A 12317-nucleotide genomic window follows, 5' to 3' on the forward strand; every position below is an offset into this window, starting at 1 on the left:
TAATGCCTTTGGGTTTCAGCCTTAGAAGGCATGGGATCTTTTTTCACTGTTCATTGTTCCGCTGATGACTGACGAATTTATTTGCCACTAAAGCAGAAGGATGGCATCTCCATAAAACCTCTCTTGAAATGTCTAGATGACATTAAAGCTTGGTTGGCTTTAAACTTCTTAAATTTTAATGAAAAGAAAACAGAGGTGTTGGCGTTTGGACTTGGTGGTCCTTGTGAGTCCTCCTCTGTTGATTTCTGATTTCTCCCTAACGTCGGCAATTAGTGTGTCAGGATGGTTTATATTTGAGCTTCTTGTTCACACAGAACAATTTTTCTTCATTTTTTAACGATTACCAAAGTCTGTGAATCCCCAAATTGTTCAGTTGTTCTTTTTGCTCCCCATGAGGTCACTTTCACCATGTGACAAACACAACACCCCACTGTACACACTCGGGCCACCGGCAACTTTCTACATCCTCAATAAAAAGCTGACAGGTTGCAATGATGTTCTGAATAACTTATTAAGAAAACAACTAAATGCACAGAAAATATTATGAAAACTGGTTTATTTTATATCTCCTAGTTTGAAATGAAGCAATAAAAACATGTATAAAACATCACAAACTGCAATATTGTACAAATGCTTACGTCCTGCTGATGCAATGGAGACATCTTCCAGTGACAGGCTTCATCCGTGTGTGTGTGAGGAGGCTCCTAAACCCACCGACACAGAAGTGCATGTTCACAACTCCCTCTGTGCAGGCGGGGTCAGGACCCCCCTCACCCTGGGGGAGGAGGGGTGGTGCTGTGGCCAGTCAGGTATGAAGTGCTGAGAGTGGATCGTTGGTCCTCTGTGCAGCTCTGTCCACTCTCAGCTTCCCTGCAAAGCAATAACACACCAAAGACATCATTTTAACACAAAACAGCATTTCCATTGTTGGTAGCTGCAGCATGTTGTTAAAATGCAATTTTAAACTCAACATATACACACAATAACTATAAATAAACTTAAACCTACAGTACTGTAGGACGATGATTTATACCAGCTATTGGAAGGATTTAGTCTTCAAGACAGTTTGTAGCCAATGTGAGGTGATAACTTACATAGCTGGAACACAGCACCACTCTCCAGTTTGTCATTTGGTCATCCATCCTTCTCATCGGGCTGGGGTAAGGCTGTCTTCTGGGTGGAGTATCTCTCTTTGTTAGCTCCGTCTTGGACGTTGAGTGTCTGAAGTGCTGAATGCTGGGAGAGGACAAGTGTAAAGCACCTGAAGACAAAAAGACAAAAAGAAAAGCATGAATTCACAGATCACCGAGTTGTTCAATTTACTTTTCTTCTGTTATGTGTTTTTACCTCACCTCTGATCCCTCAGCCACAGGCTATACCTAATGTAAAAACAAGAGACTACAGTCAGTTCACTACATCATTTTTAAAACTTTTCTAAATATTTGTGTTGACATTAAGTACGGACTTACCTTTGTCCTGCATGTCGAGCTAGAGCTTGAGAAAAAATATGTAAGTCATTTAAATAGTTACCTGTGATATTAAGAAAAATAGAAGTAACACTACCTAAAAAACTACCTTTCAGTCACACAGGCAATGTGACATATTAAGAAAAAAAACAATACATTTCACACGTGTTAGTTAATATTCTTTAAAAGTCAGATATTCTTAGTTAGCTGTCTTACAAACATGATGAATAAAAGAGATGTATAGCATGCGGAGGAGTTGTGGAGAGCAGGAAAAAGGGAGACGCAACTTGGCGTCTCCCCGTCCCCAAGGCAGGGCCGTGGCAGCGAGTCCGTGAGGGAGTCGAACTCGGGACGCTCTGCACCGGGGCGCTCCGTCACACGTCTTACGCCAAGCGACCGGCCAGGGAGAACATGAAAAAAAGGACATTTATCTTCTGTTCTTCAACACTTGGGTTTTTGGGGCGGGGCGGGGCAGGGGTTCTCTAAATGAGCTATTAAGTTTCTTGTGCAATATTGTTGCACACAAATTACACATGGAAACCTAGCTAGTTTTCCATTGCCTTTCACAAAATGGGACTGCCAATGTTGGACGGCGTACCAAGCCAAAGCCTTCCTGCTACCAGGAATCCCTGCTTGGAAACCTGCTGGCGGCGCCACTAGCTTTACACCACGCTCTTCAGCCTCAGCTTTTTGGCCTCTTTTCAGCACACCTACCTAGTCCCACTCATCAATGAAGGTAAATACAAGCAGGTCATTCTGAAAAACACACACAGCTTATCATCTTATCCTTCTACAACACCTAAAAGCACTCTGTTCATTTCTTCGCTAGATTAGCCGCTAGCATACACGCTGCTGTGTTAGAGGCTTGTTGCTACCTAGTTAGCCATGCTGCACACCTGTTACTCTGTATTTGTCAATGATTCGGCACTCCTTCGGTTTTGTTATCCATTTTTAGACAGTAATGAGATCATCTGCACACTCCACAGAGCTCCAGAGTTACTGTTCATAGCAAAAGTGTAATGCTGTCCTTGGAGATTTTCACCTAAGACTGTGAGTGTGAGTGTGTAATGGATTTCAAAGTGTTTAAGTGTTCAGAGCACTCTACAGCCTGGTAAGGTGGCAAGTTTGAAAAGAGCAGCAGAAGGTATCAGTACTGTAGTGTAACTTGTTCTTTTCCTTTCCTAACAGTGAACAGAGTGCCGATTATTATCGACAGCTACGTCCACCCGGGGTGAAAGTAGTGTGGGAGACCATCAGGACCCAGCTGGGTTTCCTTGGTCCAGAGGTTTGGAGAAACCTCTTCCTTTCTTTCATCACAGCTGTCCTGTGCCAGATGTTCTGTTGACCCACTGAGAGAGGCGTGTTTGAGAAAGATCAGGAAGACTGAAGCTCATGGTAGGAATGAAGGAGGACCTTGTGAGCTCCACCAGCAGCTCCCTCACAAGGAACTGTTCACAAGTCCACTGCAGGCACGCCCCAGAAGATGGATAAAGGCAGCGTTTCATGAAGACACTGGAACCAATCTATCTTCATAACAGTGAGTTTTATCAACAGGTCATATGCTCTTGAGACATAGTCTGGCGATAGCGATTATACACAAATTGTGGGTGTGTTTAAATTGTAGCAGCTATGTGGTGTAGCTTATAGCAACATGTACTGTGTGCTCTGGATGCTTTGTAGGTGAAAGCAGCATAGTTCACTACAAAAAGCTTTCATGGTCAACATTTCTGCCTCTATAAAGCAAAAATGTATCAGGAATTCATAGATCAAACTTTATGAGTCCCTCGGGTGGGTTCAGCCTATCGTGCATTTTAATCTCCTTTCCAATAAACACAGAGTGACATGATTTGAAAGTTGAAATTGTTTCCAATTAACCAACTTGTTTCATTTGAGTTTATCTGATAAAAAAAATGCTGGTAAGTAAGCTTGTTGCAGTATTGGATGTAAATTGTGTATGCTGCTGAAATATCTAACAGACCAAAATATTTTTCAGTGGTGAATGATATTAGGAAAACCCGTAGATCTTGTTTTCTAACTGCATTGTAAGTAGCAGACAATGAGGGATGGCGTTCAGCTGCAGTTAAAGAGGCTAATGTTTACAGCCGTACCCAAGCTGCCCCCTGCCTTTGGCCACACAGCTGTGTAAATACATTTGGCGAGGTGGCTTTTGGTCTGACTGTAGACTGAGTTTAAATGACAGTTGCACTTGCACTGGGTGACTGATCTCCATTTCCTGGACAGTAAAAGCAGGGTTTCCCTTCTTGGAGTTAGTCAAGTCAGATTTTAGGGTAAGTTAAAGAGGTTGTTGTCTATATTATGCTAAATGCTCATGCCTCCATGGATAATGCTGCAGTTTCCCAGACATGGATTAAGCCTAGTGCTAGGCTTAAAGTTGTTTAAATGGAGGTCTTCACTGAATTATTCTTTTAATCTGGGACTAGAAATAACCCATATCTGGGAAACCCTTTGAAAACATCTTTAGTAGGCATTATAAAAAAAAAACTTGCTGAAGTGCATTTTAGAAAATTTGAAACATGAATTCTGTCCATGATTACTTTCAAGCAGACTTCTTCTAAAATTGCAAGGGTCATAGTTGCCTCGGTCTGTCATAGCGTTCGATGTCTGTACTTTAGCCCAGACAGATCTGTGTTAAACCACTGTGAGATATTGGTCATCTGTGTGCTTGTGCAAGTGTGTCTGAAACTGGGGGACCTGATCATAAATGTGTGTCTCCATTGAGCTACAAAGAAAAGTGCTTCAAAGTGTTGGTTCTGGCATATAAATGAGACAGACCCCAGTGAAATTTAACTGGGGTGATGGGTAAAAATGAACTCCTACCCACAGGAAGGCAGCAGCTCTGCTGTCTGTAGAGACAAGGTCAGAGTTTCTGACCGTCAATCATTTAGGGATGAAAAGTAATCTTTGCCTAAATGTAATAGTTGATTGCACTGCAGCACAGCTTTCTTGATGAGGAAGAGCAGCTGTGCTGTGATGTCAGCTTCAGCTGCCCAGCATGCACACCTGAAATGTTGGTGGTTTCAGTTGATGGGAAGAGAAAGCTATATCACTTTCAGCAAAACGAAAGGTGCTCATTGTCGATGTTCTTTGTTTTTGTGTCTTTATGCATATATTTCTATATACCTTCCATGGTTAGACTTTATTGTTTCTCTGATGTTGCTCTGATGGCCGTGACTTTTTTGATGGCGTCTTTGTTGCTGAATAGGGCTGCCACGATTAGTCGACTAGTCACGATTACGTCGACTATCAAAATCGTCGACGACTGATTTAATAGTCGACGCGTGGTTTGAAGCTTTGTAAGATCACAAAAGACGCAGGAATAAGTAGTAGGATTTAAGAGTGTAATAACGGACTGAAACAGAAGATGGCAGCACTGCATGTACAAGGATGCCAGCTGCCGTTACGCTCCGAAGAAGAAGAAGAAGAAGAAGCAGTGTCCCAGAATTCATAGCGCGGCCCTGCTCAGTTTTCAACAATGGCGGCAGCTAGTTAGTTTTAATATTACTCTTATTAATCTTTCTGGGTCACAAATAAACGTTTAACATATTTTCAGGCGAGAATGTAGCTGTGTAAACCTCAAATATCTGCTCAGTTTATCAAGACACCGCATATTTTCAAAAGCGCTCCGACGTTTTCGGAGATGTCTGTTACCCACTAGCTCCATAGCTAGCCGGGGGCAAGGCTCACTAGAGCCCGTGAGAACACCGGACTCCAGGCAAATCGTTTTCAAACGCACCACCGTCTTTCGCTACTCAGGTTGAACATATATAAGTCAGTTAGATAACTTAAAATGTTATTGTTTGGCCTTTTTTTTTTTTTTTTTAGTATTTTATTTGTTCCTGAGTAAATCGGTTCGGCTGAGATTAAAGTTATAGTTCATACACGGCCGAATAAACGTCAAGCAGACAACTGATTATCAGAAGTGTGAGATGTTCAGAATATACTCCGGTGTCCCGTTATATTTTAGATAGCAAGGAGTTTATTAAACTTTACCGAAACAATCTGTAAATCTCATTAAATTTAATAAACTATCATCTTGTCTTTATTTTTAGTTAGCACATACCCTAAACCAGGGGTGCCCAATCCTAGTCCTCGAGAGCTACTGTCCTGCAGCTTTTAGATGCATCCCTACTCCAACATAGCTGAATCAAATGGTTTGATGACCTCTTCAGCATGTCATCAAGTTTGGCAAAGGCCTGATAACAAGACATTCATTTGATTCAGGTGTGTTGGAACAAGGATGAATCTAAAAGCTGCAGGACAGTAGCTCTCGAGGACTAGGATTGGGCACCCCTGCCCTAAACACTTAAAACTGTAAGCTAATGTTATATAAGAGCAGATGCTGCTGGTGCAATAAGCTGTACGTTTTACGTCCAATGGATGCATGATCCGATTAGTCGACTAATCGCAAAAATAATCGGTGACTAGTTGACTATCAAAATAATTGTTTGTGGCAGCCCTAGTGGACTTTGATTCCAAGTTAATACTAGCTAGTGTTTCTCACTGGTTTTTGGGCGGTGGAGTAAAAGGGATTGGTTGCTGGCTGTTTGTAATGTTAGCCTTGTCTTTGCTTTCTTACAGGCAGGATAAAGACATGGTGATAAATGAGTGTGTGGGCCGTCTGCTGAGGACCAGGAGCTCAGGACACTCAGACGGGGGCGTCGCAGCAGGAGTCACCGCGCACCACAATCCTCTGCTGTTCTGAGATGTCACACTCCTGCCTGCACATAGAAACCACAGTGAAGTCAAAGTTCCACCTGCACCTCCACCTGTTCTTGCAACAGCATGAACACTGACAGAGGTGAGACAGCAGAAGAGTTTTTGTCTATTTTTGTTTTGTTTTGTTTTTTACTAAGTTAAGGAATTAAGTGAAGAAGAGTGATTAAATAAATTGTTTCTTGCAGTTTTGATTTAATGATTGTGTTTAGGATTATTTCAGAAACATGTTTAGAGGATCTTTGTAAGCCTGTATTTCCTTTAAAAGAAGGGAAGCACTTCTTCATTCTACAGAAAAGGTGACACATTACAGATGACTTCATAAAAACCACAGTGAGCCAGTTGGATAAACAGCAGCCTAATCAGACTTCTGCAGAGTCTCAAAGTTTTTTTGGAGTCTGCTTCTTGTGTCCAACAGGACGAATTCTGTCCATAAACAAAGGATTTGAAAATGTACCCATTTTTGTTTTCGTTTTACTTTTGCTGATCTGACACCACTTGTGCCAAAAATCCGGACAAATGTCATTTGACCAAGGAGCAAATCTGAGCCAAATAGACTGATCATTTTTTTTCACGTGGCGTCTCATCAGAGGACACTTTTCCTTTTCCAAGCTCCTGTAGAACTGGCAGAAAAATCCTGGAAGCGCTGTCTGAATTCTGTTTCGAGACATGTAATCACAGACACATATTTCCCTTTTTTAGCAGAAAGGTTGGCCTGTGGATAAGCAGTTCTGGTCTTGGACAGTGTGGGGAAGTGCACAACGTTGAAGTTGCGCAGTTGTGTCTTAAAGAGATTGAGCTTCACACAAAATGCTTTCATGTGCGCATAAAGTTGTGGTACAAGCTGCTCTTTCCCTTGTAGGCTCTTGTTCAGGGTGGTTAAATGATCAGTAAGATCAACTAAAAATGCAAGGTCTGCCAACCATAGAGGGTCATTCAGCTCATGAAGAGGTCGGTCCTTCTCTTTCAAAAATGGTCAATTTCTGATCTCAGGGAGTAAAGACGCTTCAGCACGGCACCGCGGCTTAGCCAGCGCGCCTCCGAGTGGTAGAGTAGATCCCCATATTCAGCATCCGCATCAGAAAGGAAAGCCTGAAGTTCTCCGTGGTACAGTCCACTTGCTCGAATTATGTTGACAGTTTTTACAATAGTGTTCATTACATCTCCAAGATTGACTGTCTTGGCACAAAGGGCTTCTTGGTGAACAGTACGGTGCATTTCAACAGCCTCACCTCCAGCCTCTTTCACCTCAGCGCACATCGTAGACGCCATTCCTTTGTGTGCACCCGCCATAGCTGGAGCCCCGTCTGTTGTATCTTCACACAGCTTGTCCCATTTAAGTCCCATTTTGTCAATTGAGTCTGACACAGCTTCAAAAGTATCCATACCTGTTGTTGTGCCTTTTAGACTCTTAAGATCGAGCAGCTCCTCTGTAACTCCACGTCTTGCGAGGAGTTGGGCCACCTCATAGCTGGCTATTGTAGCCTTTTCCTGGACTTTTTGAGCACAAAAAAAATACTGTTGCTGACCCTGCAGGACAGCTACCATTTGCTTTACTTTCTGCTCTCGCTCAGCACCGGTGTAGGATGCATAGACCTGATGTTTGGTTTCATAATGACGTCGTACATTACACTCTTTCATAACTGCCACAGTTTCAGTGCAGATAAAACAGACACTTCCCCTTGAATTCTTTGAAGAAATATTCACTCTCCCACCGTGTCTGAAATTTTCTGCACTCACTTTCTACCTTTCGCTTCTTTGGTTCTGCCATGTTCAGTAACTTGGGGTAAATTTCTTCTAGGATTGTCCTTTCTGGTGGAGCAACTGCCTTGATCAACAGCAGCTCCCCCTGGTGTTAGAACTAAGAAGTGCCATACACTCAAGCAAAAGTTGAAGTGCGGGCCAATTAAAAATGGACCGCGGGCCGTAGTTTGGACACCCCTGCTATAGACATTAGCACACACTCCAACAGGTTTTCATCCTCTAGAGTCACTTGGATGACACTGAAAACACTACGTCCAGATAAACTCCGTGTATATAGTGTATTATCTTACAAAAAATACAAACAAATATAAAACAAGTATTTTATTTTCTAAATGTAATGCTTCCTTTTAGGAGGAAGGTGGAGGCGCAGCTCCAGCAGAGCAACACCAGAGGTGTGTGGAGAGGACTGAACACCATCACTGGACGGAGCACTGTGAGCGGAGGGGGTCCAGAGTCTGGAGACCAGGTTCTGGCTAACAGATTGAACCAGTTGTTTAACAGGTTTGATTCAGTAGCCCTTCCCTCCCCCATCCACCAGAGCTCGTCACACCTCTCTGCAACCCCCCACAGCACCGGGGACATGAAATGCACCTCACCTGTCCCCCTTTTCCTTCAACCACTCTACTGGGTCTAAGTCGTCTCCACCTGCTACGGCGGCTGAGATCCTTTGGGGTGAACAGGACAGTCCTAAGGACATTTTATGACACTGTGGTGGCGTCTGCTATTTTCTATGCTGTGGTCTGCTGGAGTGGTGGAATGGCAGAGAGGGACGGGGGGAAACTCAACAAGCTGGTCAGGAGGGCCAGCTCTGTCCTGGACTGTCCGCTGAAGTCCATCGAGCAGGTTGGGGAGGAGAGGATGTTGTCTAAGCTAACATCCATCATGGACAACACCTCCCACCCCCTGCATGAGACTGTACGAGCACTGAGCAGCTCCTTCAGCAGTGGACTTTTACGCCCACAGTGTAGGAAGGAGCGCTACCGCAGGTCATTCTTACCAGCAGCTGTCAGACTCTATAATGCAGCTTAACATTCCTTTGGTCATCTTACTCACCAGCTTGTTAGTTTACTCTACATTTTATACATATCTCCGTACAATTTTCTCAATTTTTCTATACATATTCTGTACATTGTTACCTGTATATACGAACTTTGGTTGCTTACGTTCATAGGACCACCCTGTGTCTTCCTTTTATATTTTATTTTCCCTTGCTGTAAGAGCTCTGTAACACCAAATTTTATAATCAGTGGGATTATAAAGGTTTATTCTATTCTATTCTATGTTTTATATTTGTTTGTATTTTATTTGTATTTTCCTTCTGCTATCTGTACCTGAGCTGAGGAAAAAATTTCCCCGCCGTGGGATCAATAAAGTCTTATCTCATCTAACAGAATGAACCTTTTGGGATTTAGTTACCTGGATGATTGAGCATGCATCAAGACATAACTGGACCCAGTTTGCACTTTTGTTTGTAGGGAGTTACGCACCACGGTGTAAGAAATCTTCACTTTTTGTTCCAGTTTCATACATAAACACCCTCATCCTTATACAAAATATTATACTCGCTTCAAAAATAGTAAATCTAGCAACATCTGTGTCTGAAACACAACGTTTCTAATATGATTAGATCAAATTTGCACTTTCCTGAAAAGAGAGTGACACGTCCAGTTGCATAAAAACCTTTTTCTATAGACATTAGCACACACTCCAGCAGCTTTTCATCCCTTTGAACCCAAAAAGTCATTGCTCAGGACCCCAAACTTTCTAAATGTAATGCGTCCTTTGATGAGAACAATGTTTTTCACTTTATGAAATGCAGTTGCACAAAACCTGAGCTATGCTATTTTCATCTGGAATGGCTTATTCTTTGAAAGGTTTTTCTACTCGTATATTATCCATCTGACCTGATAAACTTGGACACAGAATCACAGTCTAAGATTACAATATACAGGAGTGATTGTTAGTAAAAGTGGGTTTCTGCATACCTGTGTAGATATTTCCTCAAACATCAGAAGTAATTTACAATGAATGATTCTGTTGGGTTTAAGTCAACCGTGCTGGTAAACAGAAACTGTTACTGAAAGCAAACAAAAAGACACCTCAGTACGTTTTACTTGCAAGGGGAGCGTCGGAGAGCAGAGCTGCCACTCGCCTGTCCAAGCAACTCCAACTCCTCTGCGTCCGCCTCACTCTTTTATTGACAACAGAGGTTACACACAATTCACTTAACCACGTGACGGTTAAGACATGCATATGTGTGTGTGTGTGTGTGTGTGCGTGTGTCTTCCTGACACCATACAAGGCATGATATCAATCAAATTATTTTTGAAAAGGAAAAATAATAATTTTAATGTGAGGCAAAACATGTATGGTGCTCGGTAAAGATGACACGCCGACTCACGTCTTCTTTTTTTGTTTTTTTTTTGTTTGAGAAAGTTTGTTTTCATATTAAACCAATGTCAGTGACGTCAAATGTGTAAAATTCAAGGCTGGTCCTTAAAAGCTCCCAACAAGGCAAAAACTGCAAAGCCACACAAGTCCCAGCGTCAGCAGCAGCTATGAAAGAAAGTGGAGAAAGGATGAATGAGTCTGTGCTTATCGGCTATCGGCTCTCTGCTCTCCCCCAAGCTGGCGTTGTTGTTGGTAGCCATGACAACGGAGATAGTCCCAGCTTTATAAATAAAGGCCCCAACACCCCAAAAAAGAAAAAAAAACTCGGGATTCCCTGCGCAGACCAGGAATCCCCCTAGCAGGCCGAAGCTACAGAGATGATTTTGACCGAGTGAGACTCGAACCATCGACGGTCTGTGCTTCAACCTGCCAGGGGCCAGCGACAAGTGCTCTGCGCCACCTGCCGGGCCGTGGAATTCGTGCAAATTTGATATATTTGACTTCTCTGAAGACAAATTATTTTTGAAAAGGAAAAATAATAATTTTAATGTGAGGCAAAACATGTATGGTGCTCGGTAAAGATGACACGCCGACTCACTTCTTCTTTTTTTGTTTTTGTTTTTTTGTTTGAGAAAGTTTGTTTTCATATTAAACCAGTGTCAGTGACGTCATTCTACGCCGACTACCACAGGTAAGGAAAAGCCTGAATCTGTAGATCTTTTTCTTTTCTTTTTGTTGTCTAAAACAGAAAAATCCCGAAACAGTCAGCTCACAAAGTTGCAGGTTGGTGGGAATTTGGCAGAACAGCCAATGACTTAAAGCATTTAGGTGCATATATCTTGCCACAAGACATGTGTGCTAAGCTAGCTAAATTAGTTTCTGTTAGCGAATCAAGTTCAAGCTCCTCACATATCATCATCCAGGGTACAGTCATATGCTGATGAGGAGATCCCATGCAGGCAACATTAAGGCAGTGTAACAAGTTAAATATGCACTGATTTTAAGCTATTTCCTAATATCTAACCATTATGATAAATGTTTGCCTGCAACTGACACAGCCAACACAAATGTCATTGAAAAAAACAAAAGCCTGTGATAACATGTTTTTGTTTTTCTAGAATAGAAGAAGCACATTTTAAAAAGCCAGTAGGAATAAATCTTTGTTGTTACTGCATGATTAGAATGAAGTAACAACAAGTCTGGCTGGAATAAGAAGTGGTAATCTGTGTACTGTGCTAGTGATCTGCATAATTCACCTTAGATGGTCATCTGTTTGGATGGCTGAAGTGGGCTAACGACACAGCTAATTTCATCAGGCTGCTAATGAAACATCTAAAATGATAGATGGTTAACTACACAACGGAAGCAAGAGCATTACAATCACTTGATTTAATGAAAGATTTTCCCCCAAACTTTTGATCCAAATGAGCAAAGTACTGCAACCATCTGAACCTTCTAGGTGTTACATGTTACAGTGTTGCACTCTGGCCAGCTTTAAAAATGGAAAAGTCTTTGTGTGGTTTACTGGGTTCTGTAAATGAGGCTCCTTTCATTTGTGAGCGTGTTGTTCTTCTCTTCCCTTTTGTCCACCCTTACAAGGTGAAGGTGCTGCCCACCCATGATGCCAGCAAGGTGCGTGCAAGTGGATCCGGCCTTAAAACCACTGGAGTGCCCAGCTCTCTGCCAGTGAAGTTCAACATTGATGGCAAAGATGCAGGTGAGGGACTGCTGACAGTGCAGATCACTGTGAGCGCATGAACGTGGACCACACAATAATGTAACCAAAGTGTTGATATTTAGGTAACAGTTTTTATTTTCTCCTGAAGGACCCAGACGGGAAGCCCAAGAAGCAAATATCTGTGACAACCATGATGGGACCTACCTGGTGTCTTATGTGCCAGACATGACTGACAGGTACACCACACTCATTAAGTACGGAGGAGACGAGATCCCTTATTCACC

The 12317-nt window shown here is 42.4% G+C and overlaps 2 long non-coding RNA genes across 2 annotated transcripts; one reads left to right on the forward strand and one right to left on the reverse strand.

Moving 5' to 3' along the window:
- Nucleotides 1–672: 672 nt before the first annotated feature.
- LOC109203530 (uncharacterized) lies at nucleotides 673–1745 on the reverse strand. Its single transcript, XR_003221535.1, has 3 exons — nucleotides 1348–1745; nucleotides 1095–1261; nucleotides 673–870 (listed from the first exon to the last, which is right to left on the reverse strand). It is a non-coding gene; the product is annotated as an uncharacterized LOC109203530 (long non-coding RNA).
- Nucleotides 1746–2781: 1036 nt separating this feature from the next.
- LOC112847760 (uncharacterized) lies at nucleotides 2782–8358 on the forward strand. Its single transcript, XR_003221522.1, has 3 exons — nucleotides 2782–3003; nucleotides 6066–6285; nucleotides 8316–8358. It is a non-coding gene; the product is annotated as an uncharacterized LOC112847760 (long non-coding RNA).
- Nucleotides 8359–12317: the final 3959 nt, after the last annotated feature.

The sequence above is a fragment of the Oreochromis niloticus genome, linkage group LG9 (assembly GCF_001858045.2).
Source record: "Oreochromis niloticus isolate F11D_XX linkage group LG9, O_niloticus_UMD_NMBU, whole genome shotgun sequence".
Classification (NCBI taxonomy): domain Eukaryota; kingdom Metazoa; phylum Chordata; class Actinopteri; order Cichliformes; family Cichlidae; genus Oreochromis; species Oreochromis niloticus.